This window comes from Salmo salar, chromosome ssa18 (genome assembly GCF_905237065.1).
Source record: "Salmo salar chromosome ssa18, Ssal_v3.1, whole genome shotgun sequence".
Lineage (NCBI taxonomy): Eukaryota > Metazoa > Chordata > Actinopteri > Salmoniformes > Salmonidae > Salmo > Salmo salar.
In genome coordinates this window covers 14,011,865-14,029,996 of record NC_059459.1, presented here as the reverse complement: position 1 = coordinate 14,029,996, position 18,132 = coordinate 14,011,865, and the positions used below count along the sequence as shown (strand labels likewise).

The following is an 18,132-nucleotide window of genomic DNA, read 5'->3' as shown; positions in this document are numbered from 1 at the left end:
TGGGAGGGGCTTCCTGAGGAAACAGGTATGTGCTGACAGGGATGATGTCATTATTTCAGTGTCACCTGGGAAGACCTACGTCGTAGCGGCTCCACTATCACACCTCACAGCTGGTAGAGAGACCGGAGTGCAGATGCCTCCCAGGCGGCACGTTGATATAAGTAAGTACAGAAAAGAGCTGTCTGTTATTGAAACTGCACTTTTGTCAAGGTAAGGGGTTGTCTTACACCCGGGAAAGCCTGTTTCACAAGTAGCTTAGCTCCTGCGTAGCAGGTGTGACAGGATGGGAGCGAAGCATCACTGAGCAGCAGACATCACAGACTGTATGTTTCTCCGCCAGTAATCCCTTGTGGGGCATGAATAGTGTATTTTTGGGGAAAGCATATTTTAGTCATAAGTATAGATGTGATGACTACAGCTGTCTCCTGAATAAGTAACTGAATGCTAATGTGAGAAGCCACAACCTTATTTAAAAATATTCTTTGCTAGTTTAATTCAGCAATAATGATCGAGAGGGTGTGGTATATGGCCAATACACCACGGCTAAAGGCTGTTCTTACGCACAACCCCCTGAGGTGCCTTATTGCTATTATAAACTGGATACAAACAGTAACAGTATAAAGTAGAACAGTAAAAATGAATGTGCTGTCATACCTGTTCAGCCAATCAGCATTCAGGGCTTGAATCACCCAGTTTATAATGTCCTTTATGCCATGTCATTGTTGAATACTCCTTTCTCATTGGCTTGAAGGAGATTCTAGAGTGTGCATTATTTCCTGTAATGCACGGTGTAGTTGCACAGTAGAATTCAATGGCTATAGTTCATTTTTACGTTTTGAAAAGCTTTTGAAAGTGAAAGTCGAATTGAAAACAGTATTGGTATTATTGAATTCGATTTTCATAATAGCAAGCTATGATGGTTTGGTTAGCTAAACTAGCAAGTTGTTTGTTTACCATGGAAACTACTGTAGCTATCTAGTAAACTTGCTAGCTACTTCAGTGCATGTTGACCTCATTTCTACCTGCAAATTAACACATTTCTAGCATCAGTGCATGGGCCAGCTGCATTATTCACCATGCTCCCAGCTCAGTCCACTGGGCTTCATCCAAGGACTATTTGCATATTAGTAAATGTATGAAACCGTGGGAGCCAAGCAATTTCTTCCCCAATCTCAACGTTGAAAACTTTGGGTTGAGAGACGCCTCCTGAATCTATTGCCCCATTATTGTGGTGAATATGGTCATATATCTTTTCCTGACATTTAGATACAGAGAAAAAAACTAAGACACTAGGCAACTTCCCCTTCAAAAAGTGCCTCATGGGAAACTTTGAAAGATAGTCTCTCAGTCTGTGTGACTCAAATGACTAAGAAGGTGTGTTAGGCAAAACAGTCCTAGGAAACCTCTTAAAATGATAAGGTACCTGTTAGAAGGGCGAGGCTTTTACTTAATAGGTGTGTTGTCTAACCAATAGCCTCAGGGTGGTATGACTGAGAACAGCCCCAGGGTGTGTGTGTGTTTAGGTACTATCATAGGACACTGTGAGTAAACAGTATCTCAGCCAAGGTGGCTGACTAAGAGCTAGGTCGGATGATGTCATTCAGGAAGTGGAGTCAGTGGACACAGTGAAATAAGGTACTGTACTGTAAGTCTACTGTACCATATGGCCTGTCACAGAGTCATGTGACACATATCTCAATTACTCTTCTTTGTTTGGAACACTTGAGAGAAGTTAAGTTGCTCTAAAAGCAGAACTAGGATGAGACATTTTACCCTGATTTGTGTTTCCACACTTTGTTACTATTCATAATTTTGAATGTCCTTGTTATGCTCAAGTATTAGATTATTATGACACCAAAGGTTATGTATTTTTGTTATTACATAGAGGCATATGAGCCTTTCAAGTATGATATGTTAACTGGAACAAACTTATACAGCATAAAAACAATCTTACTCTGTCTCGCTCTCCCAGAAACATACACACGCACACAAACACATATTTATCGAAAAAGCAAAACAAAACCCTTATTAATTGGTCTGGATGTGGACCCCCCCCCTTTGTTAGCTGGCTGAGTGAAGGCCTTTGGAGAAGAGGAAACTCATGGTTGAGCAGAACGCCGGTGCATTGTTACGGGGCTAATGCTTTGTTTTCAAATAACAGCTTTTGTCTTCTGAATGAATGGCCTGTTGTGAGAAAGTGTTCTAATTCCCGAATCAAAGCTTGACACAACTTGTAGATTGAGTCCCTTTTTATTTTTTTTATTGAAGTAATCAATGTCTTTTCTTGGAGTAGGGCCATCTTCTCTGTAACAGTTCTTATAGGACACCCAGTAGCATTCACGTGGTACACTTTGTTTTCTAGGTTGCGTTTGTGATATTCTCTGGCCTTTATTTCATTCGGGTGCAGATTACAGGCTGTGCTGCAGCTTTCAAAAGTGTTTATTTGATCCTAGTGATGGATGCGGATGAAGAGTTGGAGCAGGCACCTGTTGCACTGAAAATTAGCTGGAAAGGGATCAAAAATGGACCAATCCTCTCAAAGTACAAGCTCCCAACAAAGGAGGAAAGCTTAGAACAGAGCCCAATAGGCCTTTTCTTGATGATCACGTTGAGTCACACAATTGTGGTATTTCAATCATATTGTTGTGTTTTTCTCAGAGAACTGTATAAAAAAATGTGACACACAAAGTAGCCTAACGTGACTTATTATGGATCAGATTGTGCTGTGCTCCTAATGCTAACACGGACTTCCTTAGATTAACTCCATGTATTTTCTCATTAGGGTTTGAATTATTTTGTCCTCCTTTCACATCACAGCTACAGCTTTCTATAGTATGTGGTGCTATGGAATTGTAGCAGGGAGTGTGTAGGCAGTCAAACACAGTATTTGTTGACTTAACACGATTACTGCCTTTAACAATGTGTTTACCTAAGCTTCTCCTTATGTGAAGTTCCACAAATGTCCCTTGCGATAAGTACTACCTCATGTGTTGTATGGTGGTGCGTGGAACTTTTCTCCCTGTATTAAAAAGTTTAATTTCCCCCACAATCCCTCCCCGCCCTATCATTTTACAAGTAAAGCCTCACACCCTGAGGGTTCACACAACTATTCATCCGCCAATATAAAGTTTAACGTTGGCCGGTCTCTCTCCTCCCTTCCTTCCTCTGTGGAATTTACTGAAAATCCTCCACCTATTTGTTCATATACAGTTTCGTGTGAAAACTGTTTCCAGTCATGTTGTGTGAATCAACTCACGCTGTTATGACAGACTCGTCTCAGAGTTCAAAGTCGCGTTATGGTCTCTCTCTGGATTGGACATTTGCCACCTTTGATCCAACTACTGTTGGATTAAAGATATCACAGTTTGGCTGTGTGCCACTAACACCATAACACAGTCACAAAGCTTGATCAGAGTTAAAGGCCCAGTGCAGTTAAAAACTTGATTTCCTGTGTTTTATATACATTTCCAATCTATGAGGTTGGAATAATAGTTAGAAATTGTGAAAATCATGATAATACACTTTTAGTGTAAGAGTTGTTTGAAAAGAATGGCTGACATTTCAGCCTGTTTCGGTGGAATGGAGTTTTTGCCTGCCTGGTGACATCACCAGACGCTAAATTAGTTAAACCATTACAGTATAAAATCTGTCTGGGGGGGGGGTTCTACTAAACTATATGGAATTGCTTTAAGAAGGTCATTTTGGATTTTGAATTTTAAGACCCGTTGAACAATCTTTTTTTATTTATTTGGCCATACTGCTATTAGCCTATACAAACGCATACAAACGCAACAGATTCACTACATGGAACAACATATAGTCCCCCCAAAAAAATCTCAAGGAAAAAATATAAGAAAGATTACACTTTTAAAATGTTTTTATAGTTTATTATTATTTTTTTACATGTATTCAAACCCTTTATTTTTGGAACTAAACAGTCTCCATATATACAGTTGAGGTAGGAAGTTTACATACACCTTAGCCAAATACATTTAAACTCCGTTTTTCACAATTTAATCCAAGTAAAAATTCCCTGTCTTAGGTCAGTTAGGATCACCACTTTATTTTAAGAATGTGAAATGTCAGAATAATTGTAGCGGGAATGATTTATTTCAGCTTTTTTTTCTTTTATCACATTCCCAGTGGGTCAGAAGTTTACATACATTCAATTCGTATTTGGTAGCATTGTCTTTAAATTGTTTAACTTGGGTCAAACGTTTCAGGTAACCTTCCACAAGCTTCCCACAATAAGTTGGGTGAATTTTGGCCCATTCCTCCTGACAGAGCTGGTGTAACTGAGTCAGGTTTGTAGGCCTCCTTGCTCGCACACACTTTTTTAGTTCTGCCCACCAATTTTCTATAGGATTGAGGTCAGGGCTTTGTGATGGCCACTCCAATACCTTGACTTTGTTGTCCTTAAGCCATTTTGCCACAACTTTGGAAGTATGCTTGGGGTCATTGTCCATTTGGAAGACCCATTTGCGACCAAGCTTTAACTTCCTGACTGATGTCTTGAGATGTTGCTTCAATATATCCTCATCATTGTTCATCCTCATGATGCCATCTATTTTGTGAAGTGCACCAGTCCCCCCTGCAGAAAAGCACCCCCACAACATGATGCTGCCAGCCCCGTGCTTCACGGTTGGGATGGTGTTCTTCGGCTTGCAAGCCTCCCCCTTTTTCCTCCAAACATAATGATGGTCATTATGGCCAAACAGTTCTATTTTTGTTTCATCAGACCAGAGGACATTTAAAAAAAAAAGTACGATCTTTGTCCCCATGTGCAGTTCCAAACCATAGTCTGGCTTTTTTATGGCGGTTTTGGAGCAGTGGCTTCTTCCTTGCTGAGCGGCCTTTCAGGTTATGTCGATATAGGACTCGTTTTACTGTGGATATAGATACTTTTGTACCTGTTTCCTCCAGCATCTTCACAAGGTCCTTTGCTGTTGTTCTGGGATTGATTTGCACTTTTCGGCCACCAAAGAACGTTCATCTCTAGGAGACAGAACGCGTCTCCTTCCTGAGTGGTATGACGGCTGCGTGGTCCCATGGTGTTTATATTTGTGTACTATTGTTTGTACAGATGAACGTGGTACCTTCAGACATTTGGAAATTGCTCCCAAGGATGAACCAGACTTGTGGAGGTCTACAATTTTTTTCTGAGGTCTTGGCTGATTTCTTTAGATTTTCCCATGATGTCAAGCAAAGAGGCACTGAGTTTGAAGGTAGGCCTTGAAATACATCCACAGGTACACCTCCAATTGACTCAAATGATGTCAATTGGCCTATCAGAAGCTTCTAAAGCCATGACATCATTTTCTGGAATTTTCCAAGCTGTTTAAAGGCACAGTCAACTTAATGTATGTAAACTTCTGACCCACTGGAATTGTGATACAGTGAATTATAAGTGAAATAATCTGTCTGTAAACAATTGTTGGAAAAATGACTTGTGTTATGCACAAAGTAGATGTCCTAAACGACTTGCCAAAACTATAGTTTGTTAACAAGAAATTTGTGGAGTGGTTGAAAAATGAGTTTTAATGAATCCAACCTAAGTGTATGTAAACTTCAGACTTTTTTCACCTGGTGCTGGGGGAACTTCAGACGAGTCTTGTGAGACCTGTGGGCATCCTAGATCAAAACAACTGACATGTTCGTGAGAGCAGTGGTGGAAAAAGTACTCAATTGTCGTACTTGAGTAAAGGTAAAGATACCTTAAAAGAAAATGACTCAAGTGAAAATCAAAGTCACGCAGTAAAATCCTACTTGAGTAAAAGTCTAAAAGTATTTGGTTTTAAATATACTTAAGTATCAGAAGTACATTTAATTGCTAAAATATACTTAAGTATCAAAAGTAAAAGTAATTGTGTAAGTCATTTCATATTCCTTATATTAAGCAAACCAGACAGCACCATTTTCTTGTTTTTAAAATTTACGGATAGCCAGGGGCACGCTCCAACACTCACACATAATTTACAAATGAAGCATGTATTTAGTGAGTCCACCAGATCAGAGGGGCGGCAGGTAGCCTAGTGATTAGAGCGTTGGGCCAGTAACCGAAAGGTTGCTGGATCGAATCCCAGAGCTGTCAAGGTAAAAAATATGTTGTTCTGCCCCTGAACAAGGCAGTTTTTGTAAATAAGAATTTGTTCTTTACTGACTTGCTTAGTTAAATAAAGGTTAAATAAATAAAAAATATAATAAATGTTCTCTTGATAAGTGTGTGAATCAAACCATTTTCATGTCCAGCTAAGCATTCAAAATATAACGAGTACTTTTGGGTGTTAGGGAAACTATATGGAGTAAAAAGTACATTTTCTTTAGGAATGTAGTGAAGTAAAAGTTGTAAAAAATATCAATAGTAAAGTATAGATACCCCAAACAACGACTTAGGTAGTACTTACAAGCATCGTTACTAAAGTTCTTTACACCACTACGTGAGAGTCTCACCTTTCCAGACGAGTAGTCCAAACTATTCAGACGCTACAGACAGAAGTTGGCAGATCGGCTATACCGACTTCAGACGAGTCCCAAGACGCTTGTGGGGGTCGTAGAGCAAAACGGAGAACCCTATCATATTCGTGAGAGTCTCATCTTTCCATAGAGGGGTCATAATTAGACAAGTTTTTATATACTTTTTTAAAACCCACAAGCTTAACCGGGTAGCCAGCTGCACCAATGTGTCGCAGGAAACACAATTCAACTCACAACCGAAGTTAGCCTGCAGGCGCCCGGCCCGCCACAAGCAGTTGCTAGAGCCCCGGCCAAACCCTCCCCTAACCCAGCCGACGCTGGGCCAATTGTGCGCCACCCTATGGGACTCCCGGTCATGGCCAGTTGCGATGCAGTGCCTTAGACCGCTGCACCACTCGGGAGGCCATTTAGACAAGTTTTTTTATTCTAGTTGGCTACAACTCCAAGGCATGCATAACTCCCTCAATGCTGATTGCTGAAATATCTGTTCTAATATAGGGGCCAGTTAGTTGCCATCTATTGATTTTGACATGTGATGGCTCTAATCATTACTGAAGTCAATAGCGTACCCTCCATACCATCTACTGAATATACAGTAGGTCTGTGGCTGGTTAATGTCACCATCCAGACAAATTCAAAATGCGTATGGTGAAGCTCATAATATTTGAGTGCTCACCCAGGTCCTACAGAGGGTAGTGTGTACGGCCCGGTACATCACTGGGGCCAAGCTTCCTGCCATCCAGGACCTCTATACCAGGCGGTGTCAGAGGAAGGCCCTAAAAATGGTCAGACTCCAGCCACCCTAGTCATAGACTGTTCTCTCTGCTACCGCACGGCAAGCTGCAGCGGAGCGCCAAGTCTAGGTCCAAGAGGCTTCTAAGTAGCTTCTAACCCCAAGCCATAAGACTCCTGAACAGCTAATCAATTGGCTCCCCAGACTATGTGCTCCCCCCCCCATTCTCTGTTATTATCTATGCATAGTCACTTAAATAACTCTACCTACATGTACATATTCCCTCGACTAACCGGGCCCCCACACATTGACTCTGTATCGGTACCCCCTGTATATAGTCTCACTATTGTTATTTTACTGGTACTCTTTAATTACTTGTTCCTTTTATTTCTTATTCTTATTCATGTTTTTTAAACTGCATTGTTGGTTAGGGGCTTGTAAGTAAGCATTTCACTGCAAGGTCTACACCTGTTGTATTCTGCACATGTGACTAATGAAATGTAATTTGATTAGAAATATTTATTTTAGTTACTCTATTGCATGATTACTAACATTATTCCATGTCAAATTATTCTCTAGCCTATTTCAAAGTCGATGAGGCTACATATAATTACACCTTCCTCCCACTATTAACATCGTATAGTCATTATTAAGCTACTCAGTATGACCATTATCACAGCAGAACACTGCTAAACTGAGTAATCTTTTTTTTCTGTACAGAATGTTTCGCGCTACGGTCTGCGCGGTCGAGTACCATCAAACATGCAAAAAAGTCTCGTCTCTGTTTCTCAAACGCCCCCTCCACTGTGATTTTATTTGGGAGACTGCCTGTCGTTGTTTCGGTCGGCAGGTAATGGCGCCACCCCTCCCCCCACCCAGCTTCCAACCCAGCACAGTCTCACAGAGCACGTTATGAAGAATTCAATGCCTGCTGAAATTGGTGTGCGGATTTTTTGGGGGTTTGAGAATCCTGCAGCTGAAGCGAAGGTTACTACCGTAGGCTATCCGGAAACATTTTCCCGAATGAAAAGGTGAGTTGTTCGTGCTACTATTTTAGTGTGTTTTGATCTGTTGTTTTGAAAATACATGTACATACATTGGGTTAAGATGTTGTTATTACACAGAACCGTTACTTTCGTACAACTTTACAGTCTTTATTTTGAGTTTTTAGGAATAATTATCAGAGGTTTGTCGATGTGGTGCCAACTAGAGGCAGGGGAAACACTGAGTAGAAGTTTTAGCCCTTGCGCATTGTCTGTGACTAACGGTATATAGAGCTGTTGAATTGAGGCACGGGATGCTGCATTGCTCGGGAATCTGTTCATTGTTCTCTGGGAGTTGAGTTGACTGACGAGATGCTTTAAACTTCACTCGCGAGAACGGTTTAACAGCAATGTTATATGTATCCGTTCATGTATCCATCTTTGTTCACATTGGAATGTCTCACACCGCGAAACGTTACAATGTATCGGTGCGATTCATGCAACAACATAAAAACATAACGTTCAAAGTAGGTTATTCGAATGAATGAATGGGGACTTCCGGTAAACTACCCAACGTTTGATTGTGCCATTACACAGGTAGAACTCTGGTAATATGGTGAAATATAACGTTTATCTCCAAAATAAACTTTTAACTACGAAATAACAGAATAGCAGACACGACTAAATTTGAGTTCGCTATACGCTATATGTTTTGACGCACCTGCTCTTCAGGCTACTTGATTTGTCTTTGGTGGTTGGAATGAGGACAGTATATTTTGTTTGTTTTCATTATTTTAATTTGATATTATACTGACTCTCCTGGCTAACAGCTGTCTTTGCTGCATTGCATAGTGTATTCGCATGTAACGTTTGACATAAATGTGTGTGATTGAGAAATTGAAACTAATATTCTATTGTTCAATTAAAATTAGTGTATTAGATTGATAAGGGTTACATGGACCATAGTTTAATCAAAATAGCCTTATTCATTTTTCTCTTCATTATGTGATAATTATCATGTTGTAAATTAGTGTGATCATGAGTCATGATGATTCATATTTTGTTAGGCTATTGCTATACATGTTGACCAGTCATCTCTTCACAAATACTTGTTATAGAGACAGATTCACTATCATTGGACTTCAGAACATCAGTCAAATGAACTGATTTCACCATTACCAGACCGGTCTGCTTCACACTGGGTTCACCTCCAGGACTAATGGACCTTGTTAACACGGTGCCCATGACAGTCCAGGACTCGCTGCACTCTGGCCCACCCACTGTTGTGGTGGGGTGATGGTCTGTGTGTCATTGTAGGGAAGTGGTGTATTGACATACTAATGGCGTGTACAACGTTCCTTTTGGTGAAACCATAGGCTAACTCTTCTTTCATAAGCTTTAAACTCAATCAAATGTATAATCTGTGAGTGCAACTGTTGCATCAGGTGTCTGGATTATTGTCTGAGAATAATGGAAGGAATTTGGTTGACTCATAATGACATCACCAGGTCATGTCCTGTGAAAGGCTGGGTGGATTTTTTGTTGTTGCCATATTGCTCATGTACACAAATTTCATATCAGAAGTGCTAATGGGGTAGGGGCTAGGGGTTGGTTTGGTATAAGAATTTGGCGTCTCTGGGGCAAGGCGTGTCTGTGGGTTTTGGCCGAAAGCAGTCAAGGCTCATTAACACATACGGCCAACATCACAGCATCTCTCTCTCTCTCTCTCTCTCGCTCTCTCTTTCTCGCTCTCGCTCTCGCTCTCTCTTTCTCGCTCTCGCTCTCACTCTCGCTCTCTCTTTCTCGCTCTCTCGCTCTCGCTCTCTCTCTCTCTCTCTCTCTCTTCTCTCGCTCTCGCTCTCTCTTTCTCTCTCTCTCTCGCTCGCTCTCTCGTTTCTCGCTCTCGTTCTCTCGCTCCTCTCGCTCTGCTCTCTCGCTCTCTCTCGCTCTCTCGCTCTCTCGCTCTCTCTCTCTCTCTCTCTCTCTCTCTCTCTCTCTCTCTCTCTCTCTCTCTCTCTCTCTCTCTCTCTCTCTCTCTCTCTCTCTCTCTCTCTCTCTCTCTCTTATATATTCCTGGTCATTGAAGGACACAATATAGGCCTACCATTTGTGACTGAAATGGTTCATATGGGATTTCCCAAAGATCATAGTTATTGGTGGAGTTCTATAAGAACCTTTTATTGTGTAATAGCAATCATATCGGTCATGGTAACACAGGTAAGATTACTTCCACACAGTGTTTTTGCTTATTGGGATCCCATAGCAATGACAATTTTCTGTGCTGTAGGTCTTATGTTATTGATGTTTAGGCAGGCAGCAGAGGAGTTTTTAATCCAAGCTAAAAGGCAGAGGCTAGCTGTAAACACAGAAGATGCCAATTTTTGACTTAGTTTATGTTATCCCCCGCTGCATTTTTATTCGCCCTATGCGGGTTCAGAAATGGCTCGGGGTTAGAAAAGCAAATGTAAAATAATTACGACTGGGAATCTATCACTTAGGCCTATGTGCAAATAAACAATTATTTCAACAACAAAAAAAATACAAAAACATTGTATTTACACATTCATCATCAGCTCCTTTTGAAGTGTGGCTCCCAATGGAACAAGTGATGTAGGGCTGCCTTGGAAGTGTGTTTTAGTAACGTTACTGCCTCAGCTCCTGTGTTTGGGCTGTTGGGTTTCTGTTGACCTTACCACTCTTGTTTTATTGAGTTGATCCGAAGTTGTGTTATCCCATCCTAATCAAATCAAAGTTTATTGGTCTCGTACACAGATTTGCAGATGTTAACGAAGGTGAAGCTAGTTCCAACAGTGCAGTAATACAAAAAATGTAAGAAATATCAGAACAAGAAATGTCAGAGTCCGGAATATATACACTACATGGCCAAAAGTCTGTGGACACCCCTTCAAATTAATGGATTCGGCTAGTTCAGCCACACCCGTTGCTAACAGGTGTATAAAATCGAGCATACAGCCATGCAATTTCCATAGACAAACATTAGGAGTAGAATGGCGTGTACTGAAGAGCTCAGTGACTTTTAACGTGGCACCGTCATAGGTTGCCACCTTTCCAACAAGTCAGTTTGTCAAATTTCTGCCCTGCTAGAGCTGCCCTTGTCAACTGTAATTTATGAAGTGGAAACATCTAGGAGCAACAATGGCTCAGCCACAAAGTGGTAGGCCACACAAGCTTTTTTTAGTCGAGCAGTCTAAAGTATATATATATATATATATAATGTATGTATTTTGTTATGGCACGTGAGACACCTGTCTGATTCACACCTATCTCAGTGGACTAATCCATTGCGGCCAGGGGGATGGCACACCAGTATCATCAGTAGTACATTTACCATTAATTCCCATAATTTCTAATCTACAATGTTTGTTTGGTTAAGGTAATTTCTGTTAATGTGTTCAATATATTATTATTTCAGTATTTTATCATTGTCATTGTCGGAGTGGACACGTTGTTTGCAGACCACACAACCTAGGTTACACTTGTGAGGAACACATTTTGGTTTATTTCAATGTTGCAAGTTTTCTAGCAGGAGCTTCAGGCCTGACCCAAGTTAATAGTGATACAATGTTTAAAGTTCCTTGCAGACAGACCATGCGTAGCCAATGTGATTTATAGGATATTCATTTTTATCAGGATATTTTCTACCTGCAGGCTGCAATGTTTTTATTTGTTGGCTTTAGGTAGGCTATTTTTACATAGTTGGCAATGGAAGTTACTTTTAGAATTTTGATTAACCACATGATAATGATTTTGAGATACAAAGGCATTATTATAAATGAAATTAAACTGTTCCATGAAAATGTGCATATAAAAATCATAACTGGCACTCAGATCGGTAGAAATGGTAAGATAAATTGGCACTCCGAATGGAAAAGGTTGTTAATCTGCGAAGGCCAGCAGCAGCGGGAGGAAGAGGGTCGGGAGCAGTTTTCTTTTTTTTCTGGTTATGTTATCTTGATCTCTGGCTCCCTCGAGTCATTTGTGTGTCTTAATTATTTAGTCACAGTGTGCTTAAAGCATCAGACAAGCTCAGTAGCCTACATATAGTTGATTTTATTATAACACACATGGTGTAGGGAAAAAGACATGTTTAAAAATGTCGACCAATCGATTGGTCGAAAGAACAGATAACTAGTTCAACAAAGATTTGTTTTAGTTGGGGACAGCCCAGGTGTGTATAAACAGTATGGACAGTATATGAATAGAAAAGGTGTGTACAGCAGTAGTTATATTGGATGAGCCATGACTAGAATACTGTACATATAAAGTGGGTAAAACAGTATGCATACATTATTAAATTGGCCAGTGTTCAATGACTCTATGTACATAGGGCAGCAATCTCTAAGGTGCAGGGTAGAGTACCGGGTGGGAGCCGGCTAGTAACAGTGACTAAAGTTCAGGGCAGGGTACTGGGCGGAGGGATGTCTTTCGGCGCCATCTTGCTTCCATCCATCCACCCCCCTGCTATGCTGAGAGTTGAGTTCACATGGCTTCTTGGCCCGGGTTCAGGTGGCACTTTATCATACAGATGGTAAGATGAATAAGCAGGCCTGGGTGCCAGGACAAAGGGACATTGAGTGCTGGATGCCTGCGAGAGAGAGAGAGAGAAACATAGAGGAAGTGACAGTGCTACAAAGTGTGACCAATTTTGCTGTGCGACTAGGAGTTTTATTTTGGGAGCCTTGCGACTAGGAAAAAAAATCTCACAGATAATTATTGTTGTACTGATAAGGCTCCGCTGTACCGTTGATTCCGAGGTCCTTAGAAAAAAAAGCGAGTGCAGATTCGATAGCGTCTAAGGCTGCACCATTACTACTAACAGCTGAAACAGCTTGCTTTAGCACAACCAGGTCAAAAGATCTGGACCCGGTTTCCCAAAAGCATCTTGTTCATCATTAGAACTTTCGTTGAAGCATCGTTAAATATCCGAGCTGTTTCCCAACACCATCGTTACTAAGGTTGCACAAAACGCTCGTAATTTACCGACTGCCTCAGACCACTCTAAGTGCATCGACAGATACGTTTTTTTCCCTACCGCGTCACTTTATACACAGAAGATCTCCACTAAACATAGAATCAAGATGTTTATCTGTCTCTCTGTGACCGCTGTTGACTTCACAACGAAGTTGACTACAAATACAAAGTTGCACAATGTCTTTGCAGTTGATACAAACAAGCGAGGGATGAACATGAAAATCGAGATGATTACATTAAAAGATAAATAGCCTACAGTATAGGCTACATAGGCCTATATAATTTTACAATATTGAAACCAATTTCATGTTCATTCGAGTTCTATTTTGCTAATTGTAGGCTACTGTAATTTTTGCCTTCATATATTTCACGATATGTAACAACAACAACAAATCTCGATTTAGTGCATTATCATAGAATAAGCTTCCTCAATATTTGCAACCATACGTGATATCTTTCTAGGAGCTGATCCATCGTCAGTATTGTGGAAGCACCTCCTTTGTTTCGCTCCGCATAGCCATTAGGGACGCAAAAAGACAATACAGACTCAAACTTGAATTGATGTATGACAACTCCGATTCGCGTCACATGTGGCAAGGACTACAGACTATCACAGACTACAAAGACAAATCCAACTGTGTGGTGCCAACCAAAGCCTTCCTCCCAGACGAGCTTAACACATGCTATGCTCGCTCCGAGGCAGACAATACTGAGCCATTCAGGCAGACTCTCGCTGCTCCGGACGACCAGGTGCTTTTGCTCTCCAAGGCTGACGTGAAGAATACTCTCAAAAGAGTGAATACTCGCCAAGCCGCCGACCCAGATGGCATCCCTGGCCACGTCCTCAGAGTGTGTGCTGACCAGCTGACGGGTGTCTTCTCGGACAACTTCAACCTGTCCCTGTCCCAGGCTGTAGTCCCCACCTGCTTAGAGGAGACCACCATCGTCTCTGTGCCCACGAAAGGCAAGGTGACATGCCCAAATGGCTATCGCCCCGTCGCGCTCACCTCAATTATCGTAAAGTGGTTTAAGAGGCTGTTCACTCCAATTTGCCTACCGCTCAAACAGATCCACGGAAGATGCCATTTCCGTAGCTATTCACAAGGCTCAGGGCCCTGGGCCTGGACATCACCCTCTGCAACTGGATCCTGGACTTCCTGACGAGCAGACCACAGGCTGTGAGGATTGGCAACAACACCTCCTCCACACTGACTCATAACACAGGGTCCCCCCAGGGATGTGTCCTCAGTCCTCTGCTGTACTCCCTGTTCACCCACGACCGCGTGGCTTTGCACAGCACCGACTCCATCATCAAGTTTGCTGACGAGACCACAGCATGATAACCAACAACGATGAGTCAGCCTATAGGGAGGAGGTAAGTGAACTGGCATTGTGGTGTCATGACAACAACCTCTCCCTCAACTTCAGCAAACAAAGGAGTTGATTGTTGACTTCAGGAAGCAGAGGAGGGAACATGCCCCAATCCACATCAACAGGACTGAAGTAGAGAGAGTCACAAGTTTTAAGTTCCTCAGCGTCCACATCACAAGGACTTGTTTGTCACTTGTTAGCAAACGTTCTCTCTGGGTGGTGTTCTGAGGAACGCATGTTACATCTTTGGCTGTTGTAGCCTGTTGTAACCTGGCAGAATAGGAAGCCTACATTCAATGTAATACACGAGTTGAATCAAAACATGTTTTACACCCTAGTTCATGAATTAATGCTTGGAGTCTTCACAGATCGTGTGACATAAAACACTAACTTTCTATCCTTGCATTAATGACATTTATGACAGTGTTATTTGTCATTATTAACAAATAAGAATTGAATTAAAACATTGAACTTAAGCCCTGTACTAATTATGGGTCTTGGTAATCGCTTAAAATACACTGTATGTGTAACTATGCCTACTTAACATTTCATGATGTTTCACTGTGAAAGCTCTCCTGGGCACACATATCCAAAATAATGTAGGTCTATGCAGTTGCAAAATCGAATGCTTTTAACCAGAAGAGTCATCAACAGGCCTACTTTCTTTAACGTATACTTGTTGGATGGATTGGATGCGCATTGGTGTCCAGCTGTAGGTGTGTCGTCTAGTGATATTGTCGACCACCAGCTGATCCAGGAAAGAAAACAAATATTGTTTGAAAAGAATAAAGGTAAATAAATGGTCTACTTCTGGTCACGGATGGCAGGGAGAACACGAGCACCCACGAGCACCTGAAAAACAAAGCAATGAGTGATCTAAAGAGCTGACTGACAACAACAAACAATGATACATCAATGGATAAATGTAATGAATCGGAATAAAGGATATTTTTTATCAACGACGCATGGCAAACAAATAGCAAAAATGAGGAAGTACAAAGGAAAATCAATGTGTAAAGGAGCTCAGCTAAAGCTGAAATTCAGCACTACTGAGTGGACAGCGCCACCACATACTGTAGAACTAAATGGTTTAAACCATGACAGAGAGGTGGGGGTGTTCATTTCATTGGAAGCTTTTATTGTCATATTTACCACTGCTTTTTTTTAAATAGGAGAATGGTTAAATTTCATTATTTAGAGAACCCCCCCCCCCCAAAAGTTTGACTTTTTTTTGCATTTAGGGGAGCTAGCTTCTCATTCAGCTCCCCTGTAATTCGCGTCATGATTTTAGCTTTTATAATAAGCTAGTGTCTTTACAGTGTTACATATTCGGTTTTTGCAACCAATACATTGTTTATATTTAGAACCCTGGTGAGTTATCGAGTGAGAGAGACAAAGAGAGAGTGAGTGAGTGAGAGACTGAAAGGCTGAAAGCCGGAGATGGAGCTCTGTGCCCAGTCTCAACCTCTCTCTCTGGCTGGCTGCAGCCCAGTTCATCTCCACTGATCTGGCCAGAGTGATTGCTGCCATACCCTCCGCTCATCCCTTCCCTGCTTTCCATCTCTTTCTCATCTCGCTCTCTTTCTCACTCTCTCTCTCTCTCTCTCTCTCTCGCTCATCTCCTCTCTTCTAGCTACATAGCAATGTCTCCTAGTTTTCTCCTCAAACTCCTTTTCAGTCTCTTTCGATTTTTCATCTCTCTCACTGTCAGTCACTTGAAACTATTGAGTGTTCTCTTCCTGCATCCCACTGCTCTCCTCTCGCACTTTTCTTTTTCTCGGAAATATTGATGGAGGTGGAAAGAGGTTGGGAGGGAGAGGGGGTGTTGGTACTGAGCATTGTGTCATCATGTCTGGTGTGTTTGACCATCCACCCCACATACCCGCACCCTCTTCCTCATCACGGAAAAACAACCGTCTTCATCTGCCCTGTTTTCTTTGGGAGTGGAAATGCTATTGAATTGGAGGTCTGCACGGGACTGATTTCATCCTCCCGCTCCTGCAGCTTTTCATACTGTACCCGCTCACTCCTGCTGGCTTATTGTCCGACTTCACTCTCCGCGGGTTTGGTAGAAGGTGGATGTTTCTGGTTTTCAGGGATACGGTATATTCAACCTTAACTTCCGTTTCCCCTGAAAAACGAATATCGGGACTCCGCTCAGGCGTCTTTTAACGCCCGCTACGTTAGGTTAGTCCGACTCCCACCCGCTCCCACAAGAACTAGCCCCGAACCCGACCGCAGTCCTGCAAATGTTATTTTAGGCATAGGTCAGGCATATCGCTTGGCAGCCATGGTCCCAGCAATTTTGCGCCCTGTAGGCAATATCAAAAATAACCCAAGAAATAGGTTAAATTACCAGAGATTCTCACTTGGCCCATTAGGCTATATTAGGCTATTGGTATTACTGGGATATATCAGCCAATAGGCTAGACGTAGTTTGAAAGAGATCCAGAGTTGGAACGTAGGATCACGGGGGTTATCGCACTTGCACTTTCTCTTGAGCTACGTTTTGCATAATATAGCATACTTTAATAGGAGCGGGACGATTTGCAGGCAGAGACAAATATGGGTGATCAGTATTTATTTCCAGAAAATGTAGTAGGCCTAAACTATAGCTTTATTATATTTAGGAAGTTAATTTCCATGGAAAGATAACCCCCATGGTTCTCCGCCCATGCATATAGCCTGCTTTGTTTAATACAGACCACACGCAAACCTGATCTCACACGCCCAACTAGGAGAGGAGAGGTATGGGTACTGAGCTTAAAGCAGCAAGAATGATGAGAGCGGACACTTGCACTTCCTCTTACGCTTTGCATAGCCTACAGGTTACCTTTTTAGGAGCGGGACGATTTCCATGCAAAGACAAAAAAAATGGGTTATCAATATTTATTGAAAAGGAAAAGTCGCAACGTTGCACCTAAACTTTTCATTATAAATAGTTATTTCCTGAAACTGTAGTAAACTGTAGCCTAAACATACTTAAGCAAATTTCCTTGCTAAGATAGGCTAACTGCACCATGCTTCTCCACCCATGCATTTCATTTAGACCACCCATATAGTCTAAAGCTGCACTTGATCTCGCACACCCAAACTAGGAGAGAAGAGGTGCTGTTGAACGTGAAGCAGCGAATGATGAGAGAGCGAGTGTGTAAATAGTGCGACAAAGAGGTGCTTTTAATTGGCTAACGCATACCCTACAAAACAGACAGATGACTGTTTCCAAGTAGCCTAATCAGCGATACCAAAAAATATTGTCTGTCTGATCTCCCAGCATGAAAAATGCAGACCGCGCCTCAATGATGTTGGGTCCCAGGGTAGCCCCCTATACTGAATCCCTCCTTTTCCCACGTTTGCAGGCTGCCACTATCCCCTGCCGTCTGCCAGAGCTCTGCTAGCGTGCAGACATGCAGCCAGGATGGGTGTGTGTGTGTGTTTGTATGTGCACACTGCACACTTACATTGTTTGTCCTGGCATCACCCCACACCACACAGCAATGCTTCTAATCTCTTCAACGTCTCTCCCCCTTCCCCACCTGAGCCATAGCAAGTCATCTCAAACCTAAATCACAAGTGCGT

At 41.9% G+C, this 18,132-nt stretch overlaps 1 protein-coding gene across 6 annotated transcripts in view; it reads left to right on the top strand.

Moving 5' to 3' along the window:
- Positions 1 to 18,132, top strand: part of LOC106576704 (inactive ubiquitin carboxyl-terminal hydrolase 54) — a 106,127-nt gene that overhangs the window by 22,710 nt on the left and 65,285 nt on the right. For 5 of the 6 annotated variants that reach the window (XM_045700767.1, XM_045700766.1, XM_014154022.2 and 2 more), the window contains exon 2: positions 60 to 161. The gene's annotated coding sequence lies outside the window, so the exon portion shown is untranslated. Of the gene's footprint in view, positions 1 to 59; positions 162 to 7,909; positions 8,239 to 18,132 lie in introns of those variants that run through there. The other variant, XM_014154024.2, reaches the window with a different exon arrangement.